This window comes from Branchiostoma lanceolatum, chromosome 18, assembly GCF_035083965.1.
Source record: "Branchiostoma lanceolatum isolate klBraLanc5 chromosome 18, klBraLanc5.hap2, whole genome shotgun sequence".
Lineage (NCBI taxonomy): Eukaryota > Metazoa > Chordata > Leptocardii > Amphioxiformes > Branchiostomatidae > Branchiostoma > Branchiostoma lanceolatum.
The window spans coordinates 2320494-2338040 of record NC_089739.1 but is presented as its reverse complement, the minus strand read 5'-3'; the positions used below and the strand labels follow the sequence as shown (position 1 = coordinate 2338040).

Sequence of the window (17547 nt, the reverse complement as noted above, 5' to 3'; positions counted from 1 at the left end):
ACGGTTCCTATGTCGCAGCTATCCCGTAACGGTCCCAAGAGGTCGCCATGTTTCATTCGCAAAGCCCGATGGGTGTCAGAAAAGTAATGGCAATCTGTTGCCCAAACTCTTGTTGTAGAATTTTACAGAGTTAATCTTTCTACCAAATTCTGTAGAGTTTCTATAATTGCAATGTCCTTTATACACCTAAACAGGACATTTAACAATAATTTCACCGTTAAACAAACGGTATCTATGTCGCGGCTATCCCGTAACAGTCCAAATTTGCAAAGAGTTCGCCATGTTTCATTCGCAATGCCCTATGGGTGCAACAAAAGATGGCGGCGATTTCTGCCAGCGGTGCAATTATTGCGTCCCCTGCTGTCCCAGCGTGCAGCCGCGCGGTGTTTTCCATTAGAAACCGGCTTTAAAGAGGTCAGGGGGAAGTACGACTGTCATGGATGACTCTCGAATCAATAGATCCCCAGACAGGCGGGAAAAGGCGAGATTATTCCCAGTCACACTATCAGGGCCGCAACTGTGCTTCCGTTGAACCGTGCCGGTGAACTTGATGACATTTTCAGGGACTCCCTTTTGTGGCAACGGCTAGGAATTCGTCATGCTGTCATCTGTGGCAAAACTCAAAGTATTTTGGCGTCTCATATTGGTATATGGCTAGATTTTGGCCTGGATAATACGTCGTTATGTTGCCTAACATATTGAAAATTCTTTCCTGTATCTTTTTAGAAAGGTCGTGAAATTGTTGAAAGTTTTAGGCATTCTTCAAACTGTCATTTTTGAGAGAACTGAGATCATTTTTGTCGCCTGATAGCTGACACGTAGGCTGGAATAGTACGCTGTCATGCTGCCAAACTCACTGTACATACTCTCCTAATCTCCCTGGAAACGTCGTGAAAAAGTCTTGACGCAACAGTTAGGAATTCTTCAAGATGTCTTTGTTAGTTAGGACCAAATGTATTTTTGTCGTCTGATATATAGGGTTTATAGTGATTTTGACTGCGATACTAAGTTGTTACTATGTCATACATCTTGGATATACCGCAATATTTTCCTCTATATTTCTTGAATCGTGAAGTTATTATAAAAAGTTTTGGCTCAACAGCGCGAGTCATTCTTCAAACTGTCATTTTTTGACTCAGTGGACTTCTGTCTGGTTTATATATAGCTACATTTTGACAGCGATATGCGTTTATGCTACTTCGCATACTGTATATACTTTATCTTTCTGGAATGATCGAGGAATCGTTAAAATGCTTTGACACGAAGGGAAGTGATTCTTCAAGCTGCCATTTTCGGACAGGGCAACGTTTTATCTATATGATAGATTGATACCATTTATTCATTTACAAGCAATGGTTACAGAACACTACACGGACTTTTAGGCAGCATGGCTTATTGTCGAGAGCCAACATTTACAGGGACAAAACACAAATGTGTGAATATCATGATATACGCTGATACCATGCCACCTCACATACTGTATACATTATTTTCTACATTTAGAAAAAAAATCAAAGTGGGCAAAAGCTTACACTAAGCTGATGTTTCTACTTGTATACTGACGAAAAATTGATTATTTAAAAGAAAGAATCAGAGAGTGATTCTTCAAGCTGCCATTTTTGTACAGAGCTCAACGTTTTCTCTCTAGCATAGATTGATACCATGCCACCTCACATACTATATACATTCTTTTCTACCTTATTTTAAAGCAAAGTGGTCAAAGCTTTCACTAAGCTGATGTTTCTATCAGTATACTGACGAAAAATTGAATAATTGAATAAAAGATTAATAGGGTCGTGATATGATACTATATTTGGGCCTTGATAAAATGATTTGATCAACTTGTAGACCTAGCGAATGTCAAGTTGATTTCTGACAACATGCTGTGACATATTCAATCATAGTTAGATTATATGTTAATACGATAAGCTTACACTGATATCAACAAAACAGAAATAGTGCACCAGTCTGTCGATCTGAGTTTCTAGGCCACCATATGTCGAAACTACGCTAGACTAGTCTGCAACAAATTGTTGCCTTTTTCGGTGACAGATAGTTGGTTTCCATCTGCATGAACGTGTACATGTTTGAAATCTTTGAAAGAAAAATCATGTCAGTCTACATGAGAGAGAATCTATTTCTGTATCTGTATAATAATGTATATATATAGCCGGTATAACCGCCCCTCGGCGCAGCAGCAGCAGCATATTACACTGAACAACCTGTCACACATAACTTTTGCACATCTAACTATAAGCGTTGTTAAAAGTTATCTAGTGAGAATACTCCTACAGTACTTGGTGAAAACGAACGCTTCTCTACAAAAGTTCAGGGGAAAAACTGTACACCTCAATTTAGAAATTCACCAAATACAGTCGGAATCCATAGCGGCCACGGGAGAGCCATCAAATGAAGATTATCAGAATCATCCCTTGAAATCAGATTGTCACAACTAAGAGGATTAAACCTCCAGCTGCACCTGGGCGATGCTCCAAGTATAATTACGCTAATCTAACTTTACGACCAGAGGTGCAGTTCGCTGAGATTAGCTCATTAGGGTCCAGTCTGCCTTATCGCAGAGGCAGGTGTCTTTCTCCTACATGACTAGATCTGCAAGTTAGATTTCTGCGTAACGACCAGTCTTTGACTGTGACTGTGATTGCTGGAGGCGCTTCTGTTATGCCGCATTAGGGGGAGCCCTAATTGGGAAATCCTTTTTTACCGCATTGCAGATATTTCTTGTCTTTTCAGCGGTTTGCATCTGTATCGTTGTAGTAAGAAGAGATTCTCTAAAACATTATAGTGTGAAACTTAGTATGGAAAAAGGAAAGTGATCTCGATCCAGTTTAAGCTGACTGAAGAGCCTTTATTCCACTGGTCGTTACAGAGAAGACAGACGCTATGTACAGCATTCACAGGTTTATTGTACCTGGAAAATTCTCCTTGCTCTTTTCGACAAGTACAATGACCACAGCTTAACGTCCCGTACTATGGATTGCGACCCTTTCCAGTAGCATGCATGTCGGCTGGGCGACACAGTCGGAACTGAACTCACGGCTTCTAGTTCCAGAAGCGTGATTTAAAAAAAAAATTAGATTTGGTGTTATATTGTTTGTCCTTAACCGGTAAGACTCACTCGTGACTGGAAGGTCTTGACATAACGGGTAAGCAAGCAAAACTCACTCTTGAAAAAGCATTTTTAAAATTAACTTTGGCATCCATGGCATTGCCGTTCGGAATCTGTTGGCACAGCGCCTTAACATGACTGAAATGTCTGACGAATAAGATGAACTCCAAGATTAATATGACAATTTAGGTTTCCACACGGAATAGTTCAACAAGGTCAGCATCTGACAAACCTTAGCAAACTCTATGAGTCTGGCTTTCGGGTTTAACGTGCTATATTCCTTGATAGCATATCAGTTCTAGTTGTACCATTGACATTGGTCAGTCTCAATGAACCAAGAACAAAATAACTTAGGTGAAGCACTAGACATCCTCAACTGAGGTGAATCATGATGCATTTTCAAGTATCTAGTAGTGCAATGCGGCGTCGCTACGGCTCGCGACCAAATAGAACTGATAGGTCATCAGAAGAATAAAAAAAAAACAATATAAGCCTTCAGAAACCCGGCGGCTTGTACAGTCTGTGAATTGGGCAAGCAAACCCTTATGCTAGATAACGAAGAATCCTGACATTCCAGGTTTAAAGACCCAAACAATCTATTGGCAGTCGTTAAAGAGAGAATAAAATTGGGCCATTCATCAATTACTAGTAAGCGATTGATGTATTCAGGCCTTTAATGGTGGCTAAGTGACCTCTAGTGAGGTCAGGGGTTCGGTGAGGCAAGGTTAGAAGTGATTAATGTCCTGAGACACGGTTTGCAGATCTGGATAAAACCGGATGCCACGCTGTGGTCTTTTGTAAAGCTGGTTTGTCTGTTTCTTCCGTCTCTGTTTCTTTTATCTTTTCCTGTTTTATTTCGTATGATAGCTTTTAACTAATTAAGATTCCTGGGCCGTGAGGAAGGCTTTGCCCAGTATCGTATACAAATACAAATGAGAAAACAGACTCCATGTCTGTAAAGAGTAAGATATTTGATAGATTAAAATAGATGAAGAAGAAGAAGACGAGAAGAACTTTATTGCACGACAATTGTACATGGCACAAAGTATAGCAAGAATTCGTAAACATACAGATAAGAGTTTGTTTGGGCTAAATTCCTCATGATAAAGGGAAGATGTCTTTTCGTCTTACCTCCATTGATTTGTAGGTCTAACAAGAATGGATATCGGTCAAATATCTTTTTTGAGTTTTGTAATCAATTCGTATTTTTCTTTCAAAATCTCTCTATTGTACCTATTAGCCAATGTTTGCAAAACACTAATTGCATACAGTTTTGATTACGACTGCACAGAACTAAACTTATGCAATCAAACCTGCTTATGGTAATCACTCAAGGGCTCTCGACGAAAATGGCAACAGTAGACAGGTGGCTATTATAGAAATGGCGGATTGAAATTAGTCTGCTGTACCATCAACAAGTGGTCACAATAGCCATGCGGTCCTTATACAGGTATACAGGTTTGGTAAATGTACCCGGTACCCGCTCGGCGAATTATTCAGAGGGTACCGCAGGGAAAACGTAGAATTGGATAGACAGACACACACTACTCTAACCACATTGATTAAAAGAGACACTGGTCCGTCGGGGACTGCTTTGATGAACATTATGAAAGACAAAAAGTACTGGAGGACCTTTATCTATACTTTAACTGACTAATTCAGATAAAGGATGATTATGATGATGATTATGATGATGATGATGATGAAGTTGATGACGATGACTGGTACATACTGCTTTCTCTGCTATGCTTACCACTCAGCATTTGGAAGGTAGTATGATACCTGAAAACACATCTGTGTACCAGTGGACTGGACCCCTGCTGTATTTATTACACAAAGTTGTGCCCAAGAGTAATTGAAAGGAGATGAGAGGCAGCCTATGCATCATCTGGTGTGGTCAGAACCAACCTTCACCTCTAGACATCTGTTCCTGGATTCAGCAGTACAGCCCAGGACGCAACGAGTCTCCTCGGTTTGATGTCGCCAGGGTTAACCCTTGTAGAGTCTCCCCTTCTTGATAACGAGGACCACTAATGAGACGATGTATGTACGGGGAGGGTTCCAAAAGCCTGCCGACGCCATGAATGATCTCGTTACGGAACGCCACTGAGGTCCTTGACATTGGGTGCAAGTACATGGTCAGCATCGGTGCCAATCAAGACTATTGGACTTAACCCTGCATCTTCCACCTGGCCTTTCTACTGGGGTATGATTGGAAGAATTTAACATGACTGCGCCTGGCAAATGAAACCCTATGGTGGCCAAACTCCCCCGGTGATATTACTATCATCATAGCCAGCGTAAGTACAGTAGTCTGGTAGACATCTTAACACTTCCAACGAGAAATCAGCTTAGTTTGAAACTTTGGTATGCCCTGATGTTTTGTTAGCAGAAGTATTCGCCGGTAACGAGGTATTTGATATGGTTGGAGTGTTTGGACATGATGGTTTATGACAGTCTATTTTCCATCCGTTCAGTCTCTCTCTCTCTCTCTCTCTCTCTCTCTCTCTCTCTCTCTCTCACTCTCTCCCCCCTCTCTCTCTCTCTCTCTCTCTCTTTCTCTCTCTCTCGCTCTCCTTGCCATTGGAAAGATACAGATATAGTGCAGTCTTATGTACAAACCCCGACATTGTCTATTTTTGTCGACACACTTTATTTTGTTACGCCAAAGTTGCGGCGCTAAGATCAAATATTGCCAACGTTACCAAACCATTATCGCTCTGAAATTATTCTGAAAGTTGTGCTATTTTCTGTTGATTTGATTGACAGTTCTATTGGACGGCAAAGCCACGACGTGCGTCATACCGCTCCCCGCGGACGTGTCTTTATTTCTCCGTGTCGTTCCACTCGCTAATCAGTGCAGCGTGTCGGCTGCACTGCTGAAGATAATATCGCTGTTGCAGTTATTCGATAAGATAAGAAAGGAGAAACGCCTCTAAAGTTATTTTGACTTTGAGAGATGGAAATAACCCGTGTGGTATTTTTGGGGGGACATCTGTTGCACCGTTTTTGTTGCATGATGATATCGTATCATTCCTGGATCAAGCAATGTCCTAATATTTTCAACATTATAATCATCTATGGCTAGCTTCTTTCATCATCATCAATATGGCGAGACATTCGTATACGTTCCTAGGTATCTCTGTTTTTCATGATGTTCTTCTCTCGAAATTCATGTCTGTCATTTGCCAATTTATTTGCAATGGAAGCATCCAGTCAGTAGAATATTCTCGGCAGTCGTTACGTGATTTTTTTGTTGCGTGTAGGTTTTTTCACTTTTGCTTGACAATATCTATCGGTAGCTGGAAGAGGATTTACTTTTATGCTCATTGTCTCTGAAAAGGCTCTAAAGTACTCCTGATCCGTCGATTATTTGTACTTTACAGTGGACTTATGCGCTAATAATCGACAGATATTCACTTAAATCCTACTTAAGATCGGGCTGCTACAGAAATAGAACAAAAAGCCGATTTAATTATCCTCCAGAGAGATTTAATGTCGTGCCGTCTGATCAAAAAATATTACTGTAGTGATTGAGAATAATCGATTGTATGCAAAAGGTGAGATTAGAAATAAAATGCTTTGATGAATTATAGAAACATGAAGTCAGGTTGATAAACTGCAGTTGCAGAACATAATAATAGCACGAATTAGATAATAAGAATATCATTTGTCATAGGTGGAAGGCTACATTTGACAAACTTTGGAACAAGCTTTTTGCTGAAGCCATGGAGTTCTAGGCTAAGCTCAATGAATGCTTCGTGTCTGCGCTATTGAAGAATAGAAATGAATTGATGGATTATACAAGTATGAAGTTGGCTTGATCGATTAACTGCAGTTGTACAAAATAATAATAGCACACATTACATAATAAGAGTACTATTTGTCATAGGTGGAAGGCTACATTTGACAATTTGTAACAAGCTTTTTGCTGAAGCCATGGTGTTCTAGGCTACGCTATTGAAGAATAGAAATGATTTAATGGATTATACAAGTATGAAGACGGCTTGATCGGTTAACTGCAGTTGTACAAAATAATAATAGCACACATTACATAATAAGAGTACTATTTGTCATAGGTGGAAGGCTACATTTGACAATTTGTAACAAGCTTTTTGCTGAAGCCATGGTGTTCTAGGCTACGGTATTGAAGAATAGAAATGATTTAATGGATTATACAAGTATGAAGACGGCTTGATCGGTTAACTGCAGCTGTAAAAAATGATAATAGCACGCATTACATAATAAGAACATAATTTGTCATAGGTGGAAAGCTATATTTGACTTACTTTGGCACATACTTTTTGCTGATGCCATGGTGTTCTAGGCTGAGCTTAATGACAAAAAATCTCATAGTGCTTTGCGTCTACGCTATGATAAGGGGTTACACAATGACAGTTAAACCCTTTACGGCCGTGTCGCACTAAAATAGAGATGAACAAGACAGTGTTAGACTGAGGAATCTTTAATTCATAGCCTAGATAAACCCTGAACTAAAAGCATTAGCAAACACCCGACTGAGATGATAAATAAGTATGCACATACAGAATCTCATTTAGATGGTAATGTAAGCAGCCATGTCTATAAAACAACATGTCTAATTAGTAGGCAGTTAAGCAGCACTGCTCCCTAGGGTATGAGGCTCTCAAATCATAAGCAGGTAGTCAAAATCGATGCAGTAGGGTGTTTTGGTTGCATATTCGTAACAACTATACATTCATCTTGTCAATTCTAGAAGAGCTACATGGTATTTCTGTATTTGTGTGTGATTTTTTTTCATACTTCGATGCTGAATACAAAAGTAGATATTGTACACAAAGTACACAATCGTTATTATTGCATTTCAAACGTTCGCTGTCTCTGTACGGTGAACATAGACGATAGGTGAATTGATTCTAATAGTCTACAAAGGCGTAATGGTTTCAGAGGTTTCAATGTCACATAAACATGCCGATTGTATTAACACCAAAGCTTACGCTATTTTGATTACTTGAAGTGAATCACATGCATTCATCATACGTTGAATTAAACATCAATCATAACCATGTATTTTTACTTTTGAATATTTACCATTGTGGCAGTATGACTATTGGTTATTGATTATGATGGTCACGACTTCTGCCTGATTTAGTAAATTCGTCCCTTACTAGTAAATTTCTCATAATCGTCTTTGAAATGATTCCAAAATCTAATGGTCTGCAAATGCTAAGTGGTCGCAGGAGTTTTAATGTCATTTACATGCCATTTACATCAAAGCGTTCGCCAATTACTTCCAGTAAAGTACATGCACCCATTAAACTCACCATTCGACATTAATCATAAATATATAGTGTGACTCTCTTATTCGTTTTTTCAATGTCAATGGCTACGACGTCTGCAGTGATGATTTAGTAACTTCGTCCGACTAAATTACCCGTATTCGTCTTTGAAATGATTCCAATATCTAATGGTCTACAAATGTTCAGTGGTCGTATGCCATTTACAACAAAGCATTCTCTAATTAATTGAAGTAAATCAAATTCAACAATTATGCTTAGCATTCGATATCAATCATAGACATATAGTTTTCGTGTCATATTTGTTATTTCAATGCCGATGGTTATGACTTCTGCATCCGTGATTTAACAACTCCGTGCAACGAGGATTTCGTAACTCAGTCCGAGTAAATTATTATCCATATTCATCGTTGACACGTGGGTTGTCCTGAATATCCTTCATTCACAACCTTTCGTGCCACATCCAGGCTGCCTATTGTCTGAGATTAATGCTCCAATTACCACTCTATGCTTGTCAGGCACCGTGTCCAATAAATCCGCCTGGCGTAATGAAGTTTTTGACCTTGTTCAGGGTCCTGTGGTGGATACGGTTTCATATTTTCTCTTGACGTATGCATGAGATACAAGCGGCTGCATGACAGGGCCCCATCTATATACATAGATTGGAACTGCCTGGCCCAGGATTTCTGAAAGGGAAAGTGTTAGGCGTTTTAATCATGGGTTGTATAAATGCAACCATATTGGGCTGAAGTGCGGTTCTATATGCTATTGTTGTACATTAGTATGTATGTCAAACACAGTGGAAGATGAAGTACATTTTATTTAAATTTGCCCCTTCTACGACCATGAAAGAAAAGAGCTGTTTAAAGAAGCCAGCAAATTCCATCTTAATTTCTCCACGTTTACAGACAAAATGAAGACTACCCTCCTCTTAGCTTCACAAAGCCCACCCATTACAGAAAAAGTGGGATCATTAATCTTCCACTGTGTCGGAAAAAGAAGTCCAACCCAATTAGTTTAGAATTTAGTGTCAGTAGTTTTTAGGATTTGCACTTCAAATGGTATCTTTTTGGACCTTGCTATACCCACAACTGCAAATGAAACATTGTAGCAAAATACTATCCTTTCTTGTATACATCATGATTGTAATTGTTATTTTCAGGTAACGTGGCTACATGCTATGCACTGACAACAAGAGCATTTGGAGTTATAACTGGAACCCCAACGCCCTAGACATCAGAACCCGCACGAAGGTACGTGGTTAATTTTAAGTGCGTCGAATCCTATATATGTAAGACATTAGAATTTACCAACTATGGACGTCAATAAGTTCCTCTTGGGTCAATATACGGAGCATATTTTCATAATTTGTGATGACAGTATCATAGACGATAAAAAACAAATAGGCCAGTTTGCCCAATCAACCCAGGCCAAGTATTTTAATCCAGCACTTTCAGACTATATAACCCTTTAGTGGCCTTCTGGTTTTGTGAGGTAGTGACTTTTGAAATAAGAATTACAATAGTCAATAAAAATTCAAATTAGCCTACCCACCTTTTAAAGCCAGGTCAAGTACTTAATTCCACAGTTGCATGTGCTATCACTTTGCCCTTTATCAACTGACAGTGTTACATCATAAAGGGCAATTATCAGATATCCCTGTGACGGTACCGGGTCATGATATACATGATATATGTCACCATTACCTTAACGACTCGACAGAAGGCGTCACTGATAATGAAATTGAATCGCCTCCTAATGAAATACGACTATGTCCTCTCCCAAATAACCTTGGCCAGTATCTTTTTGAAGTTAAGCCAAGCATTAAGCAACTACTTAAATGTAAAAGTAGGACACAAGACCAGAGATGAAGAAAAACTTTGATCTAACTTATTAGATCTGAAGAAACGGGCGAAAAACCCATGGATCTGTTTGATTTGCATACCTATGCTTTTCTAAATTTCTGAATGATAAACATGTGCAACAATATGCACAGCAGATAAGCGGTTGCAATAGTTGTCATGGATTGAAAAATTGGTATATATCTGTAAGCTCCTAATATGATAGGGGAATAGACTATGGGATCCATGCCTTTTCAGCAAGGAATCCCCATATGAGGCTTAATATTAAAGCATCTCAACATCTTATTACGTGCTTTAATTGCACCAAAATACACCTAACGTTGCTTACACCACAACATTACCCCATCAGCGGCAATAATATCCACCCACATAATCTAACCTATTGGACTTCCAGAATGTTCTCCCCCAAATAACATTACATTAACCTGCTATGGGGGCGGAATTACTGGCAAAATAGCTCTCATCCTATTGTTACGCCAGTTAGTACTCCGCATAGGAACATGTCTATAATACCCCATAAAGGCTTAACGACCCTCCGCTCTGACCACAGCATTGGAAGCAATTGAGAAGGTACCATTCGACGAAATGAGATACTTACGACAAATTACGGTCATAAATTGGTAAAGATCTATAGGTCAATGTTTCTCCCTATTCTACTACGTCAGACAGATTCGACATTTTGGCCGTAACAGCGCAAACAGATTTGGTAGAACTCTTCTTTTTCATGCACGTATTTCAAGTCGTTTTAAATGAATTGATTGTGGAAACATACCACAAGGATAATTAACTTCTAATCCGGCTGTTGCACTAGATAACCCGTTAAGTCAATTAAACTTTGCATTTGATGAAAACCCGCCCAACCTGCCTACTGCCTATTATGTGATCAGGCCAGTTAATGGAAAGGAATATCATAAATTGCTAGTGAATACACCGTGGATATAAGGTCTAAACGTTATGTCAAAGCGATGACAAGCTGCTGCCAATTTGTTTAATTCGAAAATACTATGATGAATAAAAGAATAATTCCTTTCTTCAGTTGGTGCGGTATCATTTTCACAAACTAAAAAGCTAACTAGTATTTCAAATATGACAACTTTGATAGGTTGATGTAGGTTAGACACAGAGGTGATACGATACACAGGATAACAGTTACTCAAGCTGACATGCAAATAGACGGTCAGACGTTTCAGCTAGTATTCCCTGGGTTCATTGTCCAGTCACTGACGAAAGGCAATGGATGCTTTATGAAAAGTCTGACCCTTTCCCCTTTCTTCAACATAACTTTGTTTTGTCTCTTCGTCCTCCATCTCTCCTGACCGTCCAGTTAATTCGATACACAAGATAACAGTTACTCAAGCAGTCAGACGGTCAGACGTTTCAGGTAGCGTTCACTGGGCTCACTGTCCAGACACTGACGAAAGGCAATGGATGCTTAATGAAAAGTCTGACCCTTTCCCTTTTCTTCAACATAACTTTGTTTTGTCTCTTCGTCCTCCATCTCTCCTGACCGTCCTGCCCTTGTGACTCGTGCCCTCACCGTAATATCTCAAATTAAGACAAGCGACGGTCGGCCGTGTTCACAGCGGGGGAAGTTATTAAGATAGCCAGTGGAGCGTGGGAGCGGTGGCGCGTGGGGAGGGCACGCTGTGACCTGCGAGGGGTCACCTCAACAACACGGGTTAACAGCACGTGACCTGTCAATGAGTCACCTTGGTGACAAGATCTCCATATCAAGTTTGCTGCAGCAATAAGAAATCTCTTACACTTTTAGCTCTGTATCCATTGCCAGGTTTCTCTTAAACATTCTTGGAGTAAACTCAACAACACGGGTTAGCAGCACGTGACCTGTCATTGAGTCACCTTGGTGACCAGATCTCCATATCAAGTTTGCTGCAGCAATAAGAAATTTCTCACAATGTTTCTTACGCTTTAAGCTTTGTATGCATCGGTAGCTTCCTCTTCTCTCATAAATTCTTGGAGTAAACTCAACAACACGGGTTAACAACATGTGACCTGTCAATGAGTCACCTTGGGGATAAGTTCTCCAATATCAAGTTGTGCTGCAGCAATGTAAGAAATTTCTTACAATGTTACTTACACTCTTAGCTTGTATGCATCGGTAGCTTCCTCTTTTCTTAAAAATTCTTGGAGTTAACTCAACAACACGTCGGGTTAACATCACGTGGCCTGCTCATGCGTCACCTTGGTGAGAAGTTCTCCAGCTATAAGAAATTCATTTTTCTTCCAACTTTATTATATATGCATTTCGTGGGTTTACAATTTATGGTAATTTACCTGGAGTAAGCTCTACATAGTATAGTATATATATATATATATATATATTACTCCAACGTCATACATTATGTGATTATGTGTATTTCGCTAGCTTTCTTTCCTGTTACTTATCCATGTGTCTCTCTTTGTGAAAATTAGTCCCTGTGTTACTGTAGAATAATAGAATTTGACCAAGCAGAAAGAATAATTTGCCAAATGAGTTTGCCGATCATTTACGCATAGTCTTTACCAGATTCCTTTGGGCACTGGAAAAACACAAGAAATTCCTATGGCCAAATGGAGAAAATAATCGAAACGTAACCCTTCTTCTACCCCCGTATTAAGTTGATGTTCACTGTCAGCCATTTCTCACCTCCCCCCCCCCCCCCCCATCATGCACACTACTAGAAGTGTTGCGGTTCTTGCGGATGAAATGTAAAACCATGGTCTTGTCAAAAAGAGCTATAGCGCAATTTCCCCCATGGCCCAGCACAATAAACCTGTGTAGACTGTACACATCTTCAGCATATCCTGTCACGACCAGTGAAAGATTACGTCTCGGGTGAGCTTAACTGCTTCGAGATCACGTCCACTTTCCATGGCGATGAAAAATGCATTTTCGTCCAATTTATTCCTGCGATGTGTCACGATCTGTGTAGGGTTAATTGATTTCATGAATTATAGAAGACTTAGGATCAAGTCAGGTCAAGGGCCAACGGGGACTGCTATCTTATCAAAGACACATCAACGTTTTGCAAACTCCTTTGAAAGCCAGTTTGCAACTGCAGCAATGATATCACAAGCTGTAAGCTGTACGCTGTCGTTTCATTGATTATCAAGGTCGTACGACGATTGCACTGTATTCTTTATTGCTTGGTTAGCACTGATTATACGTCCTTCGCCGAACAAGTGAAATGGAATAAACCGATCTACAACTGTAGCTATGATATCAGAAACTGGTTACAGACGGGTTTAGACGACCGGACAATGACCGATGAAGTGAGTCGTTGCAAGCATAGGTTGGACAGTCCTGTCTGTATGTTCTTCACTAAACCAATGGAATTGAAACAAGACGTTGCGTTTTTATAACTTCATTGTCATTAACACCATTATCATCATTATTTTTACCGTAATGTAAATCAATTTATTATAGCGACAGGAAAACATAGCGGTTGTGATAAAATGGAATAGGTCATGGCACTTAATTCTAACGGTGGGAACAAACTTTACTAGCTTACATATTAGTGATCAAATATTAGCGATGATGAAATTTTAGCTTGTGACTAGTGACAGTCAAATCAGCTAAAATCAAGTTACAGTTAACAAATCAAGAATTACCGTATATCTTTATGGAAAGGCCGATATTGTTCTCCATTGACACTGGTCAGCTGCCCCTCCCATTCACAACCCATCTCTGCAAGGTCTCGCTGTACATCCATTTTCCATGTAACCGCTTGGCCGCCTATCTTTTGACCATTTAGACAGCCTATGTCTAATATAAGTTTAGATGGGACCGTTTCAAATGACAGTCTATACAAGTACAAACCCACTATGACCACGAATAGCCAATAGAATAAATGCATATATATGTTAATAGTTTTATTTCGTCATTTAAATGGACGACTGATATCTAATATAGATTCTGTTATACAATGTGTATTCTTTTCAAACCCAACAGATATTCGCCGTTTGTTGAACGCGCAGACGGATTTTACGGTAAAAAGAGCATTGACAGCGACATTATACCTCGACCATGTTGCTTGTAGTTTTAAATGGACCTTTTATCCAGCCGGTAATAATAGCCATCCCAGCATACAAGGTCTGTTGAAATAAAGGAGGAACACGTATTTAGCCATCAAAGAGCTCGTTTAACGATGTCTGCCGAGGTGAATGAGCTGACCACGTAATAATGCTGCATTAAGGGCGGTGTGCAAATGTACAGATTATTGGCATTTCTATTTTAAGACTCTGACTCCGCCGGTTCAGCGTCAATCTTGCACTTCCCTTCACTCGGGGATCGTGCGGAAGGTTCTTCGTGTTTCTGGTTTCGAAGTTTCTTCAGCGTTAATCTTGCACTTTCTTTCATTTCGGGGATCGTGCGGAAAGTTCTTCATGTTTCTGGTTTCAATTTGTTTTCTGCGTCGATCTTGCACTTTACTTCAGGGATCGTGCGGAAATATCTCCGTGTTTCTGGTTTCAAAGTTTCTTCGTTGCCTCCTGCGACGTCACCTGCGTGACTTTTGACTTCCAACTCACGTGAAGGGGCAATTCAGAGCTGATGGAAGGTGCCGTTTCAAACTCTTCTCAACCAAGAAACGTTTATGGTCGTATGTACCGGTATTCATTGTCCATGTCAAATGAGTGAAGGTTTGTTTTTGAATATTTTCGACTACCGGGACCTGTAAGGTCTCTCAGTAGTATGGGTTGTCTTGTTTTAACTTGAAGCTAATACAAAATAGTTTGCATTCTAACGTGTAAGATAAGTCAGGTCATAATTGCATTTCTTTGATATTGCGTACATCACAAAAGTACGGATTAACATCCGCGTTAATACAAGTCTTATCATGGTTAAACACATTTCAAACCAACATTTACCATGTGCACATTCAAACTTAAAAACGCCACTTTTCAAATCTGTATCCGTTCACCGTGATGCCACATCCCGTGTTACGTATAGAGTAGAGAGCAGGGGTTACCCCGAGGACTTGTAGTGAAGCTTCTTGTTTCAAACAACAACCAATCTAGCTCTCAGTGGGATGAGGTACTCTTCCTGTTAGCCTTGACCTTTAAGGGTATCTGGTGCTCTTTGTAATTGGACAGGACACTTTACAAATGCAGAGAGGAACTCTACTTGGCAAACTCGGTTAGGGTTTACTCAATGTCCGCCCGATTTAATATACTGCCCTTGCCTTTCAGCTTTGGGGCCTGTGAAAGGTTACGTTATGTTGTATTGTATCTCTAAAATCATCTCAAATTGTATCGTAGAATAACATAAAGTAAATTGCGTTACTGGTGAACGCCCTGGCGTACAAGTAGGATTAAGCGATTTGCAAATTGCATGTCATGTTTGAAGCAGATACTCAATATTCCAAATATGTTTGTTTATTTCATTTAGATCTCTATTAGTATCACTTTAAGAACCACAATTCTACCTGGAACGTTGATGAAGGTTAGACATCCAGGTAGTAAGATACGCCAAAAATAGTTACTCAAGGAACTGGATAAAATTTCGAAACAGACAGACGTTTCAGACAGCATCCGCTATCTTTCGTCAGTGACTAAAGAAGGATCTGGTAGAACTTGGTTTTATACCAAATGAACCATCTGAAGTTGTCTTCCCTTCATTAACATATCTATTCAGAGTTTTGGTTTGAAACCTAGTTCTATCAGATCCTTCTTTAGTCACTGACAAAAGATAGCGGATGCTGTCTGAAACGTCTGACTGTTTCGAGATTTTATCCAGTTGCTTGAGTAACTTTTTTTGGCGAATTCTACCTGGAGTCCACTTACATAGTATTAAAATGAAATGTAAATAACAAAAACGTATACAATTGGTAAACAAAAAATCATACAAAATCAAATATAGTGAAATTAAAAGTGAGCGAGAGAAGTTAGAGGTCAACATAGGATAACGGAAACATAATATGCTGACATGGCAATTAGCTCCACCATTGTACTTGACTAATATATAGTCACAAAAAGATGAAATATTTCTAGTAAGTAGTGTTGTCCCAATGACTCAATCCAGGTACATTGCAAGCAAAGTTTTAGCCTCCTTTGCAGACTCCCTCCGGCTGTTTTTTTTTTTTTTTCAAGTTACAGTTTTACTATTACATATTTCTTTTCTTATTGCTCCTTCCCGGCCAGCAATAAGAAAAAAAAAGTAATAGTAAAACTGTAACTTGAAAAAAAAAAAACAGCCGGAAGGAGTCTGCAACAGAGGCTAGCAACGTTTACCACTAAGTTTTTTCAAACGTGTAAAGTCTATTTTTCACCTTGAGTAAAATCGGTTACGAAATCCGAAAATCCTTCATTTCAGAGATATTAATGCATACATAGCATGCCTAAGTCAGGTATCATTTGAATGTTGCGAGTTACGGGGGTAGACAGCTAATACATCATCAATGATATCATTCATTAAATCTGAGGCGTTCAGTTAACGAAGCTACCGCCCCCTTCAGAACAAGCATACCAACCATTTAATCATACCAGCCATTTCTTAATCGTGGTAATTTCACGGGAGACTAGCCCGGGTTTCAATGGAATTGCATAATATACCATTCTTTACATGCTTTCATTCAAAATGATTTCACATATCTCAGGATACCACCAGTACCATCATCATCGTTAGACTTAAGTAAGGAAGAAGCCAGGACAAACTTTGTTCTGAAATATTCGGTTCCGCATTGCTCCTTCTAAGCTTTCATCTCATTTATCCCTTAGTCTAACGTTCTGACCGTCGGGGCACCATAGAAAATCTGACAACCAGTTTTTTCTACCCTCCTCGGTTTTCTACTTTTCTTATTATGTCTTCTCTTTATGACACTTAGCGTCATGACTGTCCATTCTCTGATATTATCCTCCCATCTTTTCCGTTGTTTCTTTCTCCTATTTCTTCCTCCTTTGACGGTTGTTTTGGCTAGTCCCAATGACCGTGACACATGGCACTTCATTTTCTTTTCTTGTTGTGATTATGAAGGCTTCATCGAGTAAGACTAAACTTTCTGCAGCACACTCGGCCTCTTGGCTTCCAGAGAAGGACGGATGGGATGGCTTCTGGTTTATCTCATAAAGTAACGACACCTAATCTCAAGGTTCGTATATCAAAAGATACATCAGAATTACCCTGTACACGCAGGTTTTAAAGTCTTTGACAGAAGAACTTTTCATCTATACTTTCTGAGCTGGCGGTACCTTAAAGGTTAGTTAGGGCCAAGAGAACAGCGAAATAGATGTTATATGAAGGGTTGGGATTACTTTATAGTTGAATTGCACGGCTCAAAACCGC

The 17547-nt window shown here is 39.6% G+C and overlaps 1 protein-coding gene across 3 annotated transcripts in view; it reads left to right on the top strand.

Moving 5' to 3' along the window:
• LOC136424298 (potassium voltage-gated channel protein Shal-like) overlaps positions 1 to 17547 on the top strand; it is a 100000-nt gene that overhangs the window by 55825 nt on the left and 26628 nt on the right. For all 3 annotated transcript variants that reach the window (XM_066412844.1, XM_066412846.1, XM_066412845.1), the window contains exon 2: positions 9566 to 9656. The gene's annotated coding sequence lies outside the window, so the exon portion shown is untranslated. The remainder of the gene's footprint in view (positions 1 to 9565; positions 9657 to 17547) is intronic.